Consider the following 22,314-nt stretch of genomic DNA (forward strand, 5'->3'; position numbering starts at 1 on the left):
TTAGAGGGTACCTTTGCCTATTATGAACTCCTGAGAAGATAGAATCATCCTTCTTTTGGAACCATCAACACTTCAAATTCCAGCAGATCAACCTCACCTCCTTTCTTAATATGAAAAAAAATCATTCCTCCAATACCCTTGATTTACCTCACTCAGGAATTCATTAGTCCTCCTTTGAGGGCGTGCCTGCACTTCCAGCAGCAACCACTCTGACTTCTGGCACTGCTGGGATAGTTGGAGCAGCCTGTCAATCAGATGGGTCACCAGCTCCAATGGATAGGATGGCTGCTTCAGAAAGAGACAGATTTTAGCCCACCTGCAGTGTATTATGGGTATTTCTGTGGTATGTCAGCCCATTACCTTTGAGTCTAAGAAGAGGACTAGATGATGAGTCTCACTTTTCTCAGATGCTAAACTGTTCTCCCCATAAATCCATTTGCCATCATTATAATGGGTGGTGCTTGTGACACTCCTCATTATTAATTTTTACAGACCCAGTAGGGAAAACCAGTAAAATTTTCAAATGATATACACTGGTCTGAATTGTTTTATATATTTCAAATTGGAGGTTCAAGATTACCAATATGTCCATATCCAAATATTACAGTTTTTAACTTTTTTTTCCCCTGGACACCCATTCAGACCCACATACAACACAAGCACTTTTTTGAAACTAGCAAAAACAGAAATTGCAAGAGTGTCTGTGGAGATAAAACAAAGTTAACATTTCGAGTCCAGTGACCTAGTTCAGTACTGTACCTTTGACCCTAATTCTTACAGCTTAGTCCTCGGGGTAAAGAGACAACCAAGGCTTCCAAGCCATAGTTGGGGTCTGACCTGCACATTTTGTTTTAAAGGCCATCCTTATCACCTTATGTGGATTGAGGTGAGGGTATCATGGCTAACATGCTGTTCCGTTTTAACTATCCCCCACCCAGTTCCTACCAAGCAGGAATCCACTAGGTCAACCTCTAGCATTAATATTAGCTCCAAACATGCCTGCTTTTGACCCATCCCTGTCTGTGGCAGATAGTTATGTCTGTTTTCTTATCTGCTGCCAAGTCTTCTCAATTCCCTTAGTAACTCTATCAGAGAATTGCCCACATCAGTTCTTTTTATTATATGACAACTTTCAAGAAAAATCTCTCCACTCCCTTTAAGATCTTCAGTTTTTGGATACATTTGTATTTGGGAAATCTGTGACTTGATTTGTGGTTTGTTGTCTCTTTGTCAGCTTGTGTGATAGTAATCATATGATTCAAGTTATTCTTCTACATAAATGTTCTTGACCCAACCATGGAAATTTTCACCATGTTTACTGACCCTCCTTCCTGCCCCAGCACTTTGTCTATTCTTGCTGCAGAAACACCACAGAACATTAGCAAGGTAGAGAATTAAGAAACCAAATAACTTTCAGACTTAAATTGGATTTGTGGCAAAACGTTCCCAGCAACTTTAATAATTCTAGACTGCCACAGCACTGATTGATAGGAACAAAGTTTTGAAACATGCACAGACACACAAAGTGGCAGGATGATAGTCATGCAGTGCATATTCCACATTATTAGTTTTTGACCATAACACACACTACTTAGGGAACAGTGAACAGAGGCTAACTGATGCTATTTGTTGGGGAGGGAATGAAGTGAAACAGAGCTATCCTGTGTCACTTAATCACAAAAAGTATGGATGGCAGTAAACAACTGGCCACCATTTCTGGAGAAAAGTTGTATGTCAAGAGGAGTGAAGCTGTATGCAAAGACATGGAGGTGCCGGTGTTGGACTGGGGTGGACAGGGTCAGAAGTCAGACGACACCGGGTTATAGTGCAACAGATTTATTTGAAATTGCAAGCTTCCAAGCACTGCCCCTCCATCAGGTGGAGGTGCAGTGTGTTGAAAGCTTGTGATTTCAAGTAAACCAGTTGTGAATATAACCTGGTGTCGTGTGATTTTTGAAGTTGTGCAAAAGAGAAGGAATATCCTAGAGAATAGGGTGTCACTCAAAAAGATCTCTCTCGGATCTTAACAATGGGGAAGAGCGTGCCATATGTTGTGATAATGCTGTCACTTTTAGAGGCGTTTTGTCCTGGTTTCTTTTAGAGACAGATGGGGGGGGGGGGGGTGTGGAGACAGGTGACAAGCAATCTATGAGAAGATAAACAACTTGTGAAGCTTTAGGTGGTTTTTTTTACAAAACGTTGGAGCAATAGGAGCAGCCTCAATGATTGTGGTCAGGCTCCCACCCTCAGAGCCAGAGATTTCAGATTTAGCTTTCAGCATTTGTTGGGGTCTTGAAGAAGTGGAAGTTATTTCTCCATCTCTCAATTACAGCCAAAAGTCAAGGATTCTCTTCCCAGGCTGTTGGATTACATTTGAGACAAAATCTGTTTTCCGAATTTGTCTTTAGCCAAGGGTGTGTTTATGGGATGTTATGAATTGGATTGGTTAATTACTAATAGTTATGACATCAATTTTTTGGTTAAGTATTCCAATAGAGTCAATTTATTTCAAGTTCTTCTTTCTTTTGTTGTATTTTAACTGTAGCATTTGAATTAATTGTGTCTTGCTTAATATCAAGTAGTTCGACCAATCAAATTGCATCCAGAATGCAGCACCTGATATTCACCTTTAAAATAAGAAAAAGTTAGGGTCTAGGCTAAAAGCAAATTACTGCGGATGCTGGAATCTGAAACCAAAAGAGAAAATGCTGGAAAATCTCAGCAGATCTGGCAGCATCTGTAAGGAGAGAAAAGAGCTGATGTTTCGAGTCTAACTGACCCTTTGTCAAAACTTTGACAGAGGGTCTAGGCTACCTTCTTAATATATTTTGAGGGGGTGGGGGGGGGGGGGGGTCTGCTCTGGTCCATAACAATATTATTTAAAATTGAGAAGTACAGGGTAAAAACATATTAAATATAAAGTAAACAGTAATTGCTCCTTATGTTTGGATCATTTATGGAATAGAATGCCATTCTTTAATATTTAATGTGGTGTTAATGACAGTTCCAATTGAAATAATTCCATGAAGGCTGGTATCCTGTCATCAATTCACCCTTTATTTATTTGTGGAAAGTCCTTGACACTGGTCCAGCTCCCTCAGAGCCAGCTCACAGTGTCAGTTTTAGAGGATGACAGCTATGCTGAGCTGGCACAACAGAGGATTGAGGCTGAGGGTAGATCAAACATGATCATGTTGAAGGTTGGGGAAGGTTTGAGGGACTAACACATAATCTGCCCAGACGTCAATCCTCTCCTGTGCCAGCTCAGCATAGCTGTCATTCTCTTTTTGAAAAAGCAACATTTCAAAAATCTATATGCCTTCTTTTTAAATAATTTCAGTGATATTTTCTCCAACTTGGGGATAGAGAATTTCAGACATTCACAGCCCTCTGGGAGAAGAAATTTCTTTGCATATCAATTTTAAATAAGTGTTCCCTTATTCTGTAACTTTGTCCCCTAGTTTGAGATCCCCCTAATAACGGAAACATCTTCTCAACGTCTACCCTGTCAAGACCCCTTGAAATCTTGTACTGTCATTCCTCTGTATCTGCGATTGTTCTGTTCTTGAAAATCCCCACAAATGATGAAATTCCTAAGCATGGAGCTCATTAAAAATCTCAGGTACATGATTATTTTTTGCCAGGAAATAATGAATTCTGTTGTTACTTATTTCTTGACATGTTAGGTGAATTTGTAATTCATGACTTCACAGATACAGTGGATTTACTGTATGTTTTAATAAGATCTTTCTCCACTCTTCTAAATTCCGATGAATATGAGCTTAACTCGATAATCTGTTCTGAAAATAATCAAAAGTCAGCTTCAGACCAACGTTATTCATCTGTGCATGTTGTGGAAGGGATTGCCACTTTCTCTTCCCCCCCCTTTACAGTCTCGACCGATGATGCTCAATACGAAAGTGATTTCTACTCCAGGCACAATCTATTGTATCCTGAGGTGGATGGCTGCTATTAGTAACAACTAGACTATCGTATTTTGGGACCAGTGGGTAGCACAGTGATTGATTGACATAGGTGATGTCCTTGTGGATGTCTAGATGAATCAGTCCTGTAAAGTTTGAGCTTTAGTTATATTCCCTTTCAGAGCTGTTTAGTGGTAGTACGTAACTGCGCATTAACATCATCATGGGTCAGATAGCATATCTTTGTCATAGACTCCCTCTTAAATTCAGAAACTCCTCAGACACTACTGCTTTAATCTTTTTGCATCAAGTGGTGAAGATTTACCATCGGTGTACAAAGTGCACCCATATCTTCCTCCTGGAGCCACTGCTTCATACAATAACTTACAATGCCTAACACACCCATGTTTAGAAAGTAGAACTTCTGCTACTAAGTTGCCAAAAGTTCTGTTAATATATCAAGAACATACTTTTTTTTTAATAAAGCTAACCAAAAGGCTTATGTAAGTTGTGAAATTAATCTTTGCCTTTATCTCATGTTGTGAGAAAGCTCAAAGCTTGAGTGTCCTTTAATACATTATTTATTCTTGGAAAAAAATATTTTGAGTAACTTGGCTCTGAGTGGCAACCAAAATAAAAGAAAACTCAGTTCCTACTGTTCTGCTGGTCTTTATGACTTTAAACTGTACGCACCATTGCTCATGCTACAGCCCTTTAAAAATGTTACTTTTTATAGTAAATTCATCTCTTGGTATCATTTTGCTCATGTTACTTAGGTTTGTAACTATTTTTCTTATCTCCCATCAGATTTTGCAGTATCGCTTGGCTCGCAATGGTGTGCAAACAAAGTTAACGTCACATATGAACCTGACCTGTTGTGTCCTCTGTCAGTTTGCTGAAGTTCACCTGCTGTCTAAAAGCTGTACACTAGTCTCTGTTCTTTCACGAAAATACAAATTCTAAAATTAAAGTTTCAGCACAGAATTTATTCTGCCTGCTTATCTGATTGACAACATACCCTACTGACTCATACACCATCTGCTAAAGACATCAGCAAGGACTGTTGCTAAGTGAATGTCAATGATTTATTACATATTGAGCTTCTGGATGGTTATTCTTAAAGGACAGGCAGAAATCTATTCCTAGCAATTCAGAAGCAAAATTATGAATATACTATAGTTTTACTCCCATGCTGATCAGGTAGGACTGTGTTCTGATAATGTCAACATCCGTAGAGTTTGGTTTTGCATCTCTTATCACCTTCTACGAGGTCAAAGAAAAATAAGAATTCTTTAGAATTACTAAGTGGGCGCTGCTACCCAATCTCAGGTCAGTATTATGCCACGTTATTCATTGATAATAAATTAAGAAAGAGTTGTGCTGTCTGGTAATTAGATGTTCCAAATTCATTCAAACACATATGGTCCAGAGCTTCTGTTTGATTACTCTGGGCTTTGTGGTATAATTCTGTGAAAATCAGTACTTAGTGACTAAATAGTGTACAAATCATGTGCAATTTGTGTTCAGCACAACTTGTATTTCTGCAGTGTTTTTAAGTTAATTGCTGGAAACAGGCTTGACCCATACAATTGTTAACAGCCCTAGGATGAATTAATCATCATTGGGAGCTCCTACTAATTATGTTTGTCTGCAGGCCCTTGTGGTTTTAACTCTTAAACTAAATCTTTTGACTGTGAGGACTCCAGAAGATATGTTTAAAACATGTTCCAACTTATGAAGTAACTGACTACTGTACTCCAAGTTAAAAAGAAAATATTTTTGCATATGTTTAATGAGTGAATTTCAGTGACCTAAAATCAAGTTGCTCAGAAATGTTGGATTCATATGGTGATTAATATTTTTTTTAATAAACATACAGTCATTTGTTTGCTGTTTCCGTTCTATATGACTCTCTGACTCAAAAGGCTCGTGCAGTTCAAATGGGTGCTGTATTTGCGGCACTGACACCAAGATTGGAGCAAGTGGAAGTTGTACCATTTGAATGGTCTACAGCTGATACAATGCTGAGACCTGTATTCTGGTGTGCTGAATAAACTAGGCAGTAAAGAGGGCTTTAAATACACTATTGGGGCAAGTGAGCAATCTGGTCAATTAAAGAGTAGAATCCAGACTAGAGAAAAACATATTAATACGGGAAATGATAAAAAGATCATGGAATGGGGGAGAGAGTACAAATCAAAGAATTTATAAACAGACAAGGCAAAGGTAACAAGAATAATAAAATAAAAAGTAACTAAAGGCTCTATGTAAAATGCATATAGTGCTGGAGACAAAACAAACTAATGGTAGTACAAATAAAAATAAACCTGATTTAATGTTCACCACAGACACTTGGATGACATAGATTGAATTCTGAATATTGAAGGGTACATGAAATTTAGGAAGGACAGGAAGCTAGAAAGATGTTATTAATATTACAGAGGGAGGGACAAAATCCAGGAAATCAGGAAGTAGACATGGTTTGACTAAAGATGAGAAATGGAAAAGACAAGAAGTCATTTATGTGAGTGACGTACAAGCCCCCTAACAGTAACCACATGGTAAGTAAGGTGGAATATAAGGGAAGAAACAATGGGAACTTATCAGAAAAATACAGCAATAAACTTGGGAAATCTTAATCTGAAGTAATCAGAAAGCCAGGGAATGTTTGCAAGATTTTTTTTAGAAGAACATGTAGTGGAGCCAACCAGAGAATAAGATACGCTGGATCTGGTGTTGTAGAATGAAGTTAGATTAATTAATAACTTCATAATGAAGGTGCTTCTAGGTTATAGCAATCAGAATTTGATCTAATTTTACATTCAGTTTAAACAAGAAGGAGTAGATACACAACTAGTATTTCAAACATAAATATGGGAAATTATGAGGAAATGAAGATAGTTAGCCAAAATGAACAGGCAAATTATGTTATGGGATAGGACAATGCAGGTGCAATGGAAGATATTAAAGGGGATATTCAAGAGTTTACAGCCTGTATACATTTCAAACAAAGAATTGACCATCTGTGATTGACTAAAATAGTACATGATATTATCAAAGATGAATGGCAGATCAGACTATGACAGAATGAATATATAAAAAAAGCAAACAATGACTAAGGGTGGAATCAGGAGGAGAAAGTGAGGACTGAAGATGCTGGAGATCAGAGTCGAGAGTGTGGTGCTGGCAAAGCACAGCAGGTCAGACAGCATCCGAGGAGAAGGAGAATTGATGTTTCAGCAAAGAGCCCCATCATCAGGATCCCATCCACTGAATGTTGGGAAAATAGAGTAAGATCAGCAGTCAGGAGATTCTTGAGGTTAAGAGCATAAAGTTCAATTAAGTTTTGAACTACAAAAGTAGAATCCCATTTGTGACTGGTGAGAAAACTACTGCATTGATTTTCATGAATTTACTTTGAATTATTAATTAATCTCAACTCATTTATCTGCAGTTTCTCATTCTCCTTCCTACTAGATAGCAACCAGACATCGACAGTTACCAACATGGAAGTCAGAGCAGTAGGTCATTCCAGCTCACAGTTCACTCTTCCAGACCTCCATCATGGACATCAGTCACCAATGTCTTGCAGCATGCTCCATTGGCAGCGACTGCATGCACGCTACCCACAGACATTGACATCAGACACGCACTAGCCTCATCAATTCTCATAACGCATCTCTAATCAGTTTACAAAACAACTGTGCACCTTAATGCTGCACTTTTGTGGGTTTGGACACCTTCCAATATAATGATGCTGTCAGAACATTTTGCATGGATCACGTCAGGGTTTATCTCAGTGATCCTCAATTACTTTTATTAGTGCTCATTCACTTTGGGCCTACTAAAATGCTCAAAGCACTGCTGCCATGCCTTTTCATATTTTCTGCTCATTCAGAATTTAAAGGCTCACAGTCCATCTGCCTTACCTCCCTGATTAGTGCAAACACAAAGCCAGGCAGTTTGTGGTAGTAGTCAACAGTGAGAAGTCAAGGGGGTGGTAATGTTGCTCAAAGCCACTGTGCTATATCAATCTCACACCTGAACCATATGCCTGCAGTCTCTGGCATGTGTGTTAATCAAATGACCATGTCTCAAATCACAGTCAGAGTTGTCCATCTGGGTTTGTGAAGATGGTGGGTGTGTCAGTTGTGGGAGTACTTTTCACTAAAATACAAAAGGTTGTTTTTATCAGGGATCACTGCTATAGGCGGCAAGCTGAGAACTCAGTTTTGGGGATGAGAGACAGTGAACTGGAATTCGGAAGGAATAACAGTTAAAACAGTGGAGGGTGAAATAAATCCATAGAGGCTGTTATCCTGTCACCCCGTCTCCTTTATGTATACATGGAAAGTCCTTGACACTGATTCAGCTCTCAAAATGAACAGGTTGTCTGACACTCCTGTTTTTTTTTTGGGCAACGCTATAATCTCCTGTTTATTTTATTTTTTTTCTAACCACAGTAGTGCTTATTTTTTCCCCAGCACCCATGGTGTGTGTGCAGGTGTGAGACACAGTGAGAGACACAAGGTGCACGAATCTTTATTCAATTTCCACCACCGGGAAGATAGGAAAACAACCGGGTGGCCAGTGACAAACACTGCCCTTCATATCAAAGGGCACTGCTGTGTGATCAAAACAGTGAAGGGGAGGGTAGGGACTAAATCAAAATAGAGTTGGAGGGAGAAATAATGCACTCCACTCCCTGCGGTGCCCAACTCTCCCTGAACATCTCCAGGGTGTTGGTGGACACCGCGTGCTCCTTCTCCAAGGACACCCGGGCTCTAACGTAACCGCGGAAGAGGGGCAGGCAGTCAGCCCTAACGACCCCTTCCACAGCCCGCTACCTCGACCTGTTGATGGCCAGTTTGGCCAGGCCCAGGAGCAGACCCACGAGGAGATCTTCAGACCTGCCCTCCCTCCTCCGTACCGGGTGCCCGAAGATCAGGAGCGTGGGACTGAAGTGCAACCAAAAGCAGAGGAGGAGGTTTTTAAGAAAATCAAAAAGGGAGTGCAAACGCCCACACCCAATATATACATGGTCCACGGACTCCACAGCGCCACAGAACAAGCAGTTGGGTTGGGAGTCCGTGAACCACCGCAATCTGCAGATGCAGGGGACAGCTGCCTGCAGCACCCTCCACCCCAGATCCCCGAGAGAAAGGGGGAGGACTCCCATGTAGAGAGCCCTCCACTGGGGATCTCCACCGCCCGGTGGCAAATGGGCACGCCAAGGCGTGTCCGGACAGTGGATGAGGGAGAAGAGGTGGACGGTGTGCAGCAGCAGTCTATATAGGGCCCGCCTTTTTACCCTCTGGAAGGGAACAAAATTAAAATTCTGGAGGCAGCTCAGGTTGTGGGGCACAGGCTCCTGCGGGAAGTACGGGACCTTGGGGCCAATGTGAAATTCCGTCCGGGCTGGGGTGAGCGCGGGACACTCCTGCTTATTTTTTTAAAATTTTTTTTTACGTGTGAGACACAGTGAAAGACACAAAGTGCACGAATCTTTATTCAATTTCCACCACCAGGAAGATAGGAAAACACCCGAGTGGCCAGTGACAAACACTGCCCTTCACATCGAAGGGCAATGCTGTGTGATCACTCCTGTTTATTTTTTTTCTTCTTTTTTAAATATACAACTTGGAATGGATTTTAGGTATGTCAGTGCCAAAGCAGATTTCAGAAAGAACTAAGTGACACTCCTGTTTTTTTTTATTAAACCCCACACTACCGCCTAAGTGCGGTAGTGCTTATTTTTTCCCCAGCACCCATGGTATGTGTGTATACGTGTGAGACACAGTGAAAGACACAAAGTGCATGAATCTTTATTCAAATTCCACCACCAGGAAGATAGGAAAACACCCGGGTGGCCAGTGACAAACACTGCCCTTCACATCAAAGGACAGTGCTGTGTGATCAAAACAGTGAAGGGGAGGGTAGGGACTAAATCAAAATAGAGTTGGAGGGAGAAATAATGCACTCCACTCCCTGCGGCGCCAACACTCCTGTTTATACCTGTCAGCCAAGGCTCCCTGATTGGATTAGATAAACAGCTCCAATTAGGGAACTCATTCTATGATGTCCACCTGACTGACCTTGTTTCAAGGCTACAGAGGGGGAGGGGAAACAGCATATAAGGAGGAAGACATTACAGCATGCTGTGAAAAGGTAAAGATTACAAGTTTTTATGGAGGAGTGACACATAAAGATTTATGGCTTATAAACTGATATGCTTGAGGCCCAGGAGTGAAAGTGTGGACACTAACTGTTAAATAAATGGGTTGGGTGAGAATGAGAGAAAGATCAAAGCTGATTGGGTTGGCAGCTAGTTAGAAGGCAGGATAATATTTTGGAGTCAGAGGTCTCATCTAGACTGAGAGGCTGACTATGCAACTCATTGGATATAGAACAATCACTGTTTCCTTCCAAAAAAAGAGTGCAAAGGTGATGAAAATTACTGCCTCAGTAATATATGGGGTATGTTTTTCATTTGGTGAGGGAGAATGACACAGCAGCAGACAATAATTTTTTCTTATATGTGGAGGTTTTGGGATCACATGAATGGTCAGGGTCATGATCTATCATCTTAAAGGATGTGGAATCAAATGCTGGGCATCCCACCACCTATCTTGGATTTCTCCACTCTGTAGTGGGGTATTTTCCACTTGAGTGAAACAAGGGGAGGGATTGAGTAAGCTAAAAGTGGCTTGCCCAATTGTAAGTGTTGGTGGAGGTAAGTAAAGGTGTCCCGTGTTAGTGAATAAACAGTGAAGAGCTCTTGCAGGATTATTACTGACAATGATGAGAACTTTGCCTGTGGTCAAAAGGAGGATACTCTGTGCAGACTGCCATATAGACATGGTGCTTAAGTAAAAAGGTGTGGTTGGGCAGATAACGTGAGAAATGTCAATAAGGTGCATTGATGTTAAGCCAGTTTTCTGATAAAAAGCCAGCCCTAAAAAAAATGATAAGATGGTAATAAATTAGAAGACAAGGAAAAACTAGTGATAAGTATTTTTTTAAAAATCTGATAGTAAGTTTCTATGGCTATCTAAAACAAAATCAAAAATCACATAACACCAGGTTATAATCCAACAGGTTTAATTGGAAGCACACTAGCTTTCGGAGCAACGCTCCTTCATCAGGTGACAGTCAAACAAAATCAGTTAACAAAGTGAGTCTCATTGAGAAAATGAAAGCACATGGTGTAGAAAATAGTTTATCGGCCTAGATAGAATATTGGCTGGCTAATGGGAAGCAGGGCGGAAGCACAAATGGCTTAATAGTTTGGCAAAATTATGCAAGTTCTGTCCCACAAAGATCAGTGCTGGATGCCTCAACCTATTACAATTGTTATAGAAGACTGGATGAAAGGATTGAATGTATCATAACTAAGTTTGCTGATACCATAAAGGTTGGTAGGAAAGTGAGTTGTGAAGAATTCTTAAGGTTTTAAAAGGATATAACTAGTTTAAATGATTGTGTCGTAGTCTGGCCGGTGGAGTACAGGTAGACAATCCTTTATCCAAAACCCATAGAACCAGCTGCCTTTTTGGTTTTTGGAATTTTTTGGATTAAGGATTAAATGGCATTTTCATAGTAAATTACAAAAATAATTACCAACCAACAGACTACCTGTGATTACTATGAGCACTGAGACAGAATTGACGCCTGCCAGTGCTGGGCTATGCCGCGACATCAATCTGAGTGACATAGGTTGAGTGGGTGCGGAGTTACATTAACTGTTTGCACACCAAACATCCTTGGTAATGAGAAATAAACGTCTGGAAAAAAATCTTCAGATTTCGGAGCTTTTTGGATTTTGGAATTTCAGATAAAAGGCTGTCTACCTGTATTATGTGAGATAATGAAAGATTGTTCATTTTGACAAGTTAACTAAAAAACGTATAATATCCAAATGTTGAGTAATTGTAGAACTCTCAGATGCAGATGGATTTGGGTGTCCAATTGCAGGAACTGTTAATGCCAAGATGAAAATACAAGAAGGAATTAGGAAAGCTCATAGAATGTTATCCTTTACTTTGAAGTCAATTGAATACAAAAGTGAGAAGGTCATGTTTCAGTTATGCAAGACATTGGTGATACAACATTTGGAGGTACTTGTGGGAGAATCTAGAAGAGCGATCACTGTTCAAAAATAAGGCAGAACCAAATTAAGTCAGAGAGATTTGAGAGTCTTTGAAACCCTCTTGCCTAGAAGGTGGTGGAAACAGAATCTTTGAATAATTTTAAGGCAGAGCTTGATAGTTTCATAGTATGTAAGGAAATAAAAGTTATTGTCAGATGTTGGAACGTGTCATAATCATGATCTTATTGAATGTCGCAGCAGGCTTGATGGTCCAAATGGCATATTCCTGCTCTCTATTGTAATCCTTGCAAACTTTAATCTTACTGCACTAATTTACACTTGAATTTACAATTAATTTAATGTTCAGCAATATGCAAATATCTTTGAGTGGAAATTCAGGCCAGAAGAAAACATTATTTCATAATAGTCATCAACTTGATCATCATTTGTCGAAGTAACCAATTGTACCCAAAAAGGAAACTCAGCCTCTACATGTATTTTAGATTCAATCAAAGTGCTCTTGAGCTAAACCAGTTATGCAACAATGTACCTCAAGACAAAGAAATGGCACTATTTAATACATTTTCCTTCATTTGTGCTGAACATTTGATTTCAGCTAATCTGATTGAGATCTGACAAGGAACCCCACCTAAGAGTAGAAAGGGGAAATTAGAGGTTAGCCATTCAAGGACAGTCTTCAATTTGTTTATAACTTGTTATTGGAATTGGAAGTGGAGTCAGTAGAGACAGGAAAAGGCCATTCAAACCCTTCAACTCTATTTTATCATTCCATTATATAATGGAAATGGAAGAATGGCCACTGGCTTGGGACTGGACTGTAGCACCAGGAAATCAAGAGAATAATAAACTAAGCTAGGCAATAACTGGCAAAACCAAATATAAACTAAAGTAATAATCATTGAACTGAATATTTGCATCAAAGGCTGAAGAAAAATAAAGAAGCCTTTTGTTGGGGGATGTTTGTTCAGAGGCAGAAATGGTGGCAGAGTGATGTCATTAGACAAATAATTCATAGCCGAGCTAATGCTCTGGGGACATGGGTTCAAATTACATTGTGGCAACCCGTGGAATTTAAAGTTAATTCTTAAAATTTAGAATTAAATGTGAGTTTCATTGGTGACCACAAAACTACTATTGACTTTTACTACTCTAATAATACATCTGCTTCCCTAATGTTGTTTCAGTGAGGAAATCTGTTGTTCTTGCCTGGTCTGACCCATATTCCAGATGCACTATAAAGAGTTTGACTCTTAACTGCCCTCTGAAATGTTCTAACAAGACCCCAGTTCAAGGGCAATTAGGGATGAATGTTAAATGCAAGTAACACCCACATTACATGGAAGAAGAATAGCGATTGGTTTAAAGGGTTTGTTACTTTGTAATGCTAGAGGATGGAAAGACAGTTTGTCCGCCCTTTTTTACAGACTAAGCAAATGTTATGATAATACTGAAAACAAACAGAACTCCCATTAAGTGTATAATAGCTTAAGAAAATCATTGGGCCAGAGTTGACTGTACAAATAACTAATGTACTGACCATTATTTCTGCTGAACTTTCACAGCAGCTACAGAAGAGTGCAGTGAAATACTATAATCCAGAAGTTGCTGTCTAAAATGCATCATTCCACACTATGTGAAAATAAAAATACAATGACTAACCTCTCCCCACCCCATTCAAATGTATTGAGCAGTGGACTGGCCCTTTGTTTACATCATAAAAATGAATGAAACCCTTCTTAAGAAGTGACAATTGGTATAAACTGCCAAACAACAGCAATTGTATTTACGTAACTTCTTTATGATAGTGAAAGACTCCAAGGCATTTCACAGGTGCAATGCCAAATAAATCTTGGTACCAGCATTAAAAAAAGTAGTAGGACAGATGTCTTAAATTTTTTCAGAGTTGTAAGTCTTTGGGGGACAATATTAAAGGAGGTAAGAAGGATTGGTATGGTGGGAAGACCAGGGAAAGCATTTCAGAACTTAGGGCACAGTCAGTTGAAGGTATGCCTATTAATATAGTTATTAAAATCAGGGGTACACATTTGGTTGAAGCTGGAGGAACACAAGGTCTCAGACATTTGGAGCAGTGGAGAAGGATAGACATAGTGAACAGAGAGACTATTTAAAAATGATGAGAAAGAATTTCTTCTCTCAGAGGATAGTAAATCTGTGGAATTCTTCAAGACTGAGGAAGGCAGAGTTTTAATTAGTACAGGTGTCAAGGTTTAAAGGGAAAAGACAAGAAAGTGGAGCTGAGAGTTTCGAGATCAGTCATGATCTCATTGAATGTTGGGGCATACTCACTGGGCTGCATGGTATACCTCTGCTCATACATTTTATGATTTTAGGCCATTGGAAGGTCAAGAATTTTAAATTTGAGTTATTACTGGCTAAGGTGAGCTAGCAAGCATTAGGATGATGAGTGACCATGAGTTAGAGTTGGGTTACATCTTCTCTCACTCTGATCATTAATGTTTACAAGTGTGATATACCATTTCTTTAGATTGTACTTGTTATTGGAAATTTTAAAAATGTAATATATTAAATTCATTTTCAAATGTTTTTTTTCTTTTTTACTCTTTAAATCTCTCTTTATCATACCTTTATTTTTATTTCTGTACCTAGTTTATCAGTGAATTCTGTATTCTAAATTAGATAATTGACTTCAGATTCTGCATTGCTTAGCAACAATACTTTAATTTATTTGTTGAGGAGACACAAAGGTGCTTGTTCTGTTAACACAGGCCCCAGATTACTGTAGAGAGCAATGTACCATTTAAATCTTTAATTTACAGCGCCTGCCAGTACAAAAGGTCATAGTCATTAAATGCACAATTGTAGTTCTTACAAATGGCAGAAGATTTTTAAAAATATTTTAAAAAGGCTGATTTGTGGTAATATTAAGTAAGGGTACCAACTTTGTTTTCCACCTATTAAGTTATTTAAATTGAATGCATTGTTATAATATTTTTGAATTTGATCTTGGCATTTCTAGTGCTGTGAAAGCTTAATTATGTGCATCTTTCATATGCTATATATTATGTTTACAGCTAGACTATATTAATGTCTAGGTCACAATTTATATCAAGTTCAGACATGCTGACTATACTCAGGCTCGAAATGAATGGATACTTGCATTTTCAGTTTTCAAAGTTATTGCAGCTATATTACATGTGAGGTAAATATACTTCATCAACAGTTCAGTGCAAACAAAAAAATCTCTATTGTCATTAAACAATGGGGTTAAGGAAGGACCAACATTCAATCACGGTTCTTATATTAATTAATCTTGGCCAGAGTGGTTACAAGAAAACAGTAGAACTTGCAGCTATATAATGCCTTCAATGACCTCAATATGCTGTTAAGTTAACAAAAAACTTTTGAGCTCCATTCAGTTTGGGAACAGTAAGTTTCAATAAACAGCACTGACGGAAATGACAATTTCACTATTTTAATGGCATTCCTTGAGCATTAAATGTTGGCCACAACACTAACTAAATGCCATCCTCTCTTTGAATAGCACCTAGGATCTTTGACATCCACCTTAGACAACAGATGGAGCTTTGGCTTAATATCTCATTTGAAAGATGTCACTTCTGAGTTCAGTACGAGCTTAGTGCTTCACTGTAAAGTCGGTCAGGATAAAGCATGACCTTCGGCAGGGTAACGAGAGTACCACCTCTGAGCTACACAACAATAGTGTTACGGTTGGCATTAGCCTAGACAAGGAGGATGAATGTTATGCAAGCCTGATGAGAATCTAGTGATTCTAATTCAAAGGAGATCAGTTGAATCAGTCTCAAATTTTATACACTCTTTCAAATGAATAACCTCTTTCGGTTCACCAGCCAGCTATTTCAATGATGCATGACAGAGCTGCCTGTTGAATTGCAACCAGCATAAATCTATTCTTTCAGGAAAGGAATGCAAAATCAAGAAACAACAATGAAAAACAAAAACACACAGTCTCAATATTAATTTCTCATTCCTTAACTCTGTTTTTTTAACCTGGTCCATCAACAAATTCTTGAACATGTGTTTGAAATACAGAACAAGATGTTGTTAGCTACCAATGATTCCAATTATTTAGGTATCTGTGTGTAGCATGAAAAATAATAACTATTGACTCTATTATATTTTACAATCAAGGTCTAAAGTTGTTGCCATTTTATTCATACAAAACCTTTACGTATGATTTATTATCAAATGAATAAAGTCCATGAACCAATTTTTTTAGGATTAAATTGTTTATTTATGCAAATAGAAAATAATATCAAAAAAATAAAGTCAATCAACCTCTCCAACCCTACTAAAAATAAAAGCCTCGTGATAGTAATAGAATATAACATAGGCATAATTTTTCTCTTTGATTCTACAATTTATTTATAGATTTAAATCTGTTTACAAACTTACATCACAAGTTTTGAATTCAGTTTTCACCATAATTACTATTGCTTTGTGCCTTAAGGCTTGAGTAGTCAATAAGCTTTCAAATGTCATCACGTGAACATTATTTACATCATATAGCCTGATAATAAATGAAAGGGCTGTTCTGAAGAGGTGGGAAGTGTATGGATCTCGAAGGGTTAATGCTGAGGAATGCATTAAGCATTACCTCAATAGAATGATGTCACATGAACTTGTGTGGAGAACAGTTTCGTACCTCAAAGTAGTTACACCTAACAATAAGATTTTTCTTCCTGACACAGTAATGTTGTCTATTACCTGATGTGACAGATACTTCGTTGCTATCATGAAATAAACTATATCTTGATAGAGTCAAGAGCATTTTCTTGTGAGATGGTCAGATGACATTTCTCTACCCAACAGGGCACTGTTCATCCCTTCTCCAAAAGATGACATTGGCATCAAATAACAAACGGATCTTACACAATGTAATGAATCAGGAAGCACAACTGGAAAGGAGCATTTATTGCTGAACACCAAAATAGTGTGATTATTTGTGGCACTCATAGGCTAGTCCCAGCCTGGAAGGACGTACTGCAGAAATATCCCTGGGTCTGTTTTATTTTCTGAATCAATCTGGCCAGAGATTTTTTTTCATGCCACGGGAACCGATAGACTTTGAACACAGTCCCCCACCGCCCCCTGGCCCTGAAGTAGGCACACTATCACTGCACCATTAAGGCCCCTTGGGCCTTTTTTAAAATATCCTGAGTCTGCTTTTATTTTACATTGAGAAGTGTTCTTAAACACAACTGAACGGCTTTCCCACTGCCAAATCATCATGACTTCATTTTGCTGTTTTTAACTATCAACTGCCACCAGTGCAGCCCAGGACTACTTTTTTGATATTTTCCAATTAGTTGTTCAGAAATATTATTACACACCTCTGGAGCAGCTGGAACTTTGAAGCAGGGCCTCCTGGATCAAAGGTAGGGACACTATCACTGCATCACCAGGAGCCCCACTGGCTCTTTTTTAAAATCAACCATTGAGGGATGTTATTACACTCCTCTGGAATAGGTGGAACTTGAATCTGGACATCCTGGCTTTAGAAATAGTAATACTTTCACTGCACCACAACAGGCTCACTCATCAGCTTAAAGTCAACTAGGCGAAAGTGAGGACTGCAGATCTTCAGAGAACATCTCCAACCAACCCTACCACCCCATGGCCAAATACTTCAACTCCCCCTCCTACTCCGCCAAGGACTTGCAGATCCTGAGCTATCTCCATTGCCAATCCCTCACCACCTCTCGCCTGGAGGAAGAACACCTCATCTTCTGCCTCAGGACCCTCCAATCCCATGGCATCAATGTCGACTTCACCAGTGTCCTCATTTCCCCTCCCCCCACCTTACCCCAGTTCCAACCTTCCAGCTCAGCACCATCCTCATGACCTGTCCCACCTGTCCATCTTCCTTCTCACCTATCCACTCCACCCTCCTCTCCACCCTATAACCATTACCTCCACCTCAATCTACCTATTGCACTCTCAGCTACCATCCCCCAACCCCCATCCCCACCCTCATCCCATTTATCTTATCACTCCCTGTGGTCACAACTCCATTCCTGATGAAGGGCTTATGCCCAAAATGCCACCACCAAAATCACCGTCACATTTTTTTTGAAAGCCAAAAGAACTGTGTATACTTAAATCAGAAACAAAAACTGAAGTTGCTGGAAAAGCACAATTGGTCTGACAGCATCTGTGAAGAAAAATCAGAGTTAATGTTTTGAGTTTGGTGCTCCTTTTCTGTTTTTGTTTTTGTGACTTTTTTTGATTATTTTCTTTTAACTATCACCAGTAATTAACTGTGTAGCCAATGAAATATTTACCACCAAAGCCCATTGTGGGCAGAACAAATCATCAAAGGTGAGGGGATGAGGATTAGGGAGAATGGGAAGGGATTACATCCAAATGGAATTGGAAGGGGAAATAAAACATTGTATCCCCCACGGTGCCTATCTTTCTCTAAAGGCATTGAGAGCATTGATGGGCACCACGTGCTCCCTTTCCAAAGATACCCTGTTACGAGCATAATTGTGGACTGCGTCTCATTCATTTCAGTCATTCATTCATTCATTCAATCATTCATTTTTTTTCTCCACCTCCAAGAAAACACCTGTGTGGCCGATTGAATATTTGCAACCAAAGCCTGTCAAGGGCAATGTTAACATCAGACAATGAGGGGGTGGGAGTGTAGGGATAGTGGGAAGGGACTAAATCAAAATGGAGTTGGATGGGTAAATAAAGCACTGTCCCACCCCTGGTGCCCACCTCTCTAAAGGCATCGAGAGCACTGACGGACACCACCTGCTCCCAATCCAAGGATACCCAGTCAAGAATGTAACCGATGGATTCAATTTTCTTTATAAAGGACTTAGGTAATGAGTTCCAGCTGGACAGTTCATTGCCTGTTGCTAAGGAAATTCCTACTCAAACAGCTCTGCGGGATGCTTAATTATTGATTGCCTATAGTCCCTACAGGGTATGACACATGATAAGGAGCTGAGGTCAGGATTCACCTTACAACGTGGTGGCATTTACTGCAGACTCCACTTAGCTGTGGCATGGGTACAGACTGACAGCAGACAGCATCTGAAGATTCTTAAGATGCAACCTTAAAAAGGCAGCTGGAGAAGATATGATGCAGAGGTGCTAGTGTTGGACTGGGGCAGACAAAGTTAAAAAACACACAACACCAGGTTATCGTCCCAATAGGTTTATTTGGAAGCACTAGCTTCGGAGCCCTGTTCCTTTGTCAGGTAGCTAGGAGACAGGCAGCAGCCAAAAGAGCTGGGCAATCAACATCGTTGCAGAAGAAAACCCTGTGGTAAAATTCTACAAGTTGATGGTAAAAACATTTCACTTATGTTGTGAGATGACCAGCAATGAGTGAGTGCTAGAACTACATGGAGTTGGAAGACTAGTCACATCTTCACAGTTACAGATTGCAGTGGATGTCTATAATCTTCAGGCGCAGCCCTGAGTCAAGGTTCAGCTGGAGAGCAGACAGGCATTGGAAACACCCTAAGTAAAGTTTAAGTCCCTAGTGGGGAAGGGAAATTCTTTTTTAAAAGATGTAGTTTATGCATTGGAAAAGCAAAAGGTAAGCAAGGTATTCACAGTTCAGTTTGAATGTTGCGAACATAATCGTCATGATTGGTCACTGTAAGGGAAATCAATAGCCACAGGGACCATTTAGAATGTGTTTGCAAATTCAGGAATGTCCTGAAGCCAGAATTAAAGCAATAAAAAGGTTAATTAGGAGACAAAATCTAATGAAAGGAGAATATTGAGGATGCAGAAAATGCAGGATTTGTTTTTTAATCTGCAGTAAAAACAGAAAGCATTTATTCAAGACACACACAGAAGGAAGGTGATGGTCTAGTCGTATTGTCACTGGACTATGATCCAGGTAATATTCTGAGGACCTGGGTTCAAATCCACCATGACTGATGGTAGGACTTGAATTCAATAATAAATCTGGAGTCAAGAGTCTAATGATAAATCATGGAACCATTGCTGATTGCCAGGAAAAATCTATCTGGTTTACTAATGTCACCGCACACTGCCTCCTACCATCAAGCCAATTTTGTATCCAATTGACAAAATCACCCTGAATCTCATATGATCTACCTTTACTAATTACTCTACTTTGTGGAGCCTTGTCAAAGTTCAGGTAAACCATGTCTACTTCTCTACCCTCATCAATCTTTTTGGTTACTTCATGAAAAAAATTCAATCAAGACACAATTTTCCTCACACAAAACCATGCTGATTATCCCTAATCAATCCTTACCTCTCCAAATGCATTTAAATCCTATCTTTCAGAATCACATGCAACTTACCCACCTTCGATGTCAGACTCACAGGTCTATAGTTTCCAGGCTTGTCCTTACAGCCTTTCTTAAATAAAGTCACAACATTAGCCACCCTCTAGTCCTCAGATACTTCACTTGTGTTTATAAATGATACAAATATTTCTGCTGGGACCCAGCAGTTTCCTCCCTAACATCCCACAATGTCCTGAGTTACACTTGATCAGATCCTGGAGATTTATCTAACATTGTTTTTTAATACGTCCAGCACATCCTCTTCTGTTATGTGAACTGTTTTCAAAACATCAATGTTTATTTCCCTGAGTTATTTAGCCTCCATTTCTTTCTCAACAGTAAAAACTGTCAAGAAATAGGCATTTAATATCTCTCCCATCTCTATTCTGCATGAACTGTAAATTCCAGATCTATCATTAAATCATTTCTTTGAGTGCATGCCTTTCAAACTTCTATATAAATGCATATGTAGTAATAAGTCATGTATATCCAGGAATTTAATAAAATGCTGCCAATCATTATGATCAATTTCACTGAGTCACTTAAAGAAGCACTTAAAATTTTTTTCTTTTAACTTAAGAAATCAAATAATGTTTCTTGAGTTTGCAGTTAATGGAAAGATACTTGGATGAGAAATCTTATACTATGTTTTCTCCAATATGTTGACGATCCTTTAACTTATGCCTTCACTTTCTCAAAGTAAACATTTGTAATAATTTCTTCATGAGCTTCTACTGTTCTTATACTGCAATTTATTTAGAATACTATTGACTATCTCTGATGAAGTACCACTGGTTTCCTGTGTCCCTCTATATCAATTTCAAAGTCTTTATCTTGAGTTTCAAATGTTTCTGTGGCCTCACCTTACCTTATTTGAGTAATGTCCTTTAGTACCATACCTTTATTTCAGTAGAATATGGTTGAAGTCTTGTGATACTCTTCCTTTACCCATTCCCCTACTTTACATTGTCCTTGAAACAAGCTGCTCAGATCCCTCTGGAATGTTGAAATGTTCTTGGATAATGAGCTTTAAGCTTTAGAATCCATGGGGGCCATGCCAAATATTTCTTGACATACATCTACACAGGGGCAAGCTAAGGCATCCAAAGGGAAAGTTGCATGTTGCATACTGGCTGACAGGAGATGTAATAGTTTAAGAAGTGAGTGTCTAAAATAGTGTTCCTACTTTTGTTAGCCATCCTTTTCCTTGACCATTTGTATATCACTCTTAACTTTATGGTGGGGAGGAGCTTGATGAAGATCATGGATACGGCATCCATCCATTAAAGTAATGGACATGTTAGCATCATAGTCATGATCAATGCCTGCATGCTTTGATAGCTTTAATTGAAATTCCAAGGAAGTGGCCATGCTAAATAACTTACAAAATCTTCGGCCATTTGCTCGATAACCCCAAAGTTGACTTGGTCTGTTGTTCCCTGACTGGCTAATATTGCCCCAATTTTCCATAGCTCGTTTTTTTCTTGAACAGGGTTTCTTGATTTTGACCAATCTGACTGTTTCTGTTGTTTGAAGAACATTCAGTTCAAAACACACATCCATAAGCAAGTGTGAGAATTCTTGGTTGTGAAGTAAGTATACGTTTCCTACTATCTGACTACCCTTGTCTTGGTGGTTAGCACTGCTGCCTCACAGCACCAGGGTCCCAGGTTTGATTCTAGCCTTGGGTGACTGTCTGTGTAGTTTGCATGTTCTCCCCGTGTCTGCGTGGGTTTGCTCTGGTTTCCTCCCACAATCTAAAGATGTGCAGGTCAGGTGAATTGGCCATGGTAAATTGCCGATAGTGTTACGTGCATTAGTCAGAGGGAAATCAGTCTGAGTGAGTTACTCTTTGGAGGGTTGGTGTGGGCTGTTTGGACCAAATGGCCTGTTTTCACACTGTAGGGAATCTAATCTAATCTAAATAACATGAATTTAAATTTAATCTTCAATCTCAACCTCCTGGACTGCACAG

At 39.3% G+C, this 22,314-nt stretch overlaps 1 long non-coding RNA gene across 1 annotated transcript in view; it reads left to right on the forward strand.

Moving 5' to 3' along the window:
- Positions 1–22,314, forward strand: part of LOC122556899 (uncharacterized) — a 157,568-nt gene that overhangs the window by 126,740 nt on the left and 8,514 nt on the right. The window contains exon 4 of the long non-coding RNA XR_006313691.2: positions 4,731–5,252. This is a non-coding gene — a long non-coding RNA (uncharacterized LOC122556899). The remainder of the gene's footprint in view (positions 1–4,730; positions 5,253–22,314) is intronic.

The sequence above is a fragment of the Chiloscyllium plagiosum genome, unplaced genomic scaffold (assembly GCF_037043375.1).
Source record: "Chiloscyllium plagiosum isolate Xiang-an unplaced genomic scaffold, Cpla_swu_hap1 HiC_scaffold_16, whole genome shotgun sequence".
NCBI classification, from domain to species: Eukaryota; Metazoa; Chordata; class Chondrichthyes; order Orectolobiformes; family Hemiscylliidae; genus Chiloscyllium; species Chiloscyllium plagiosum.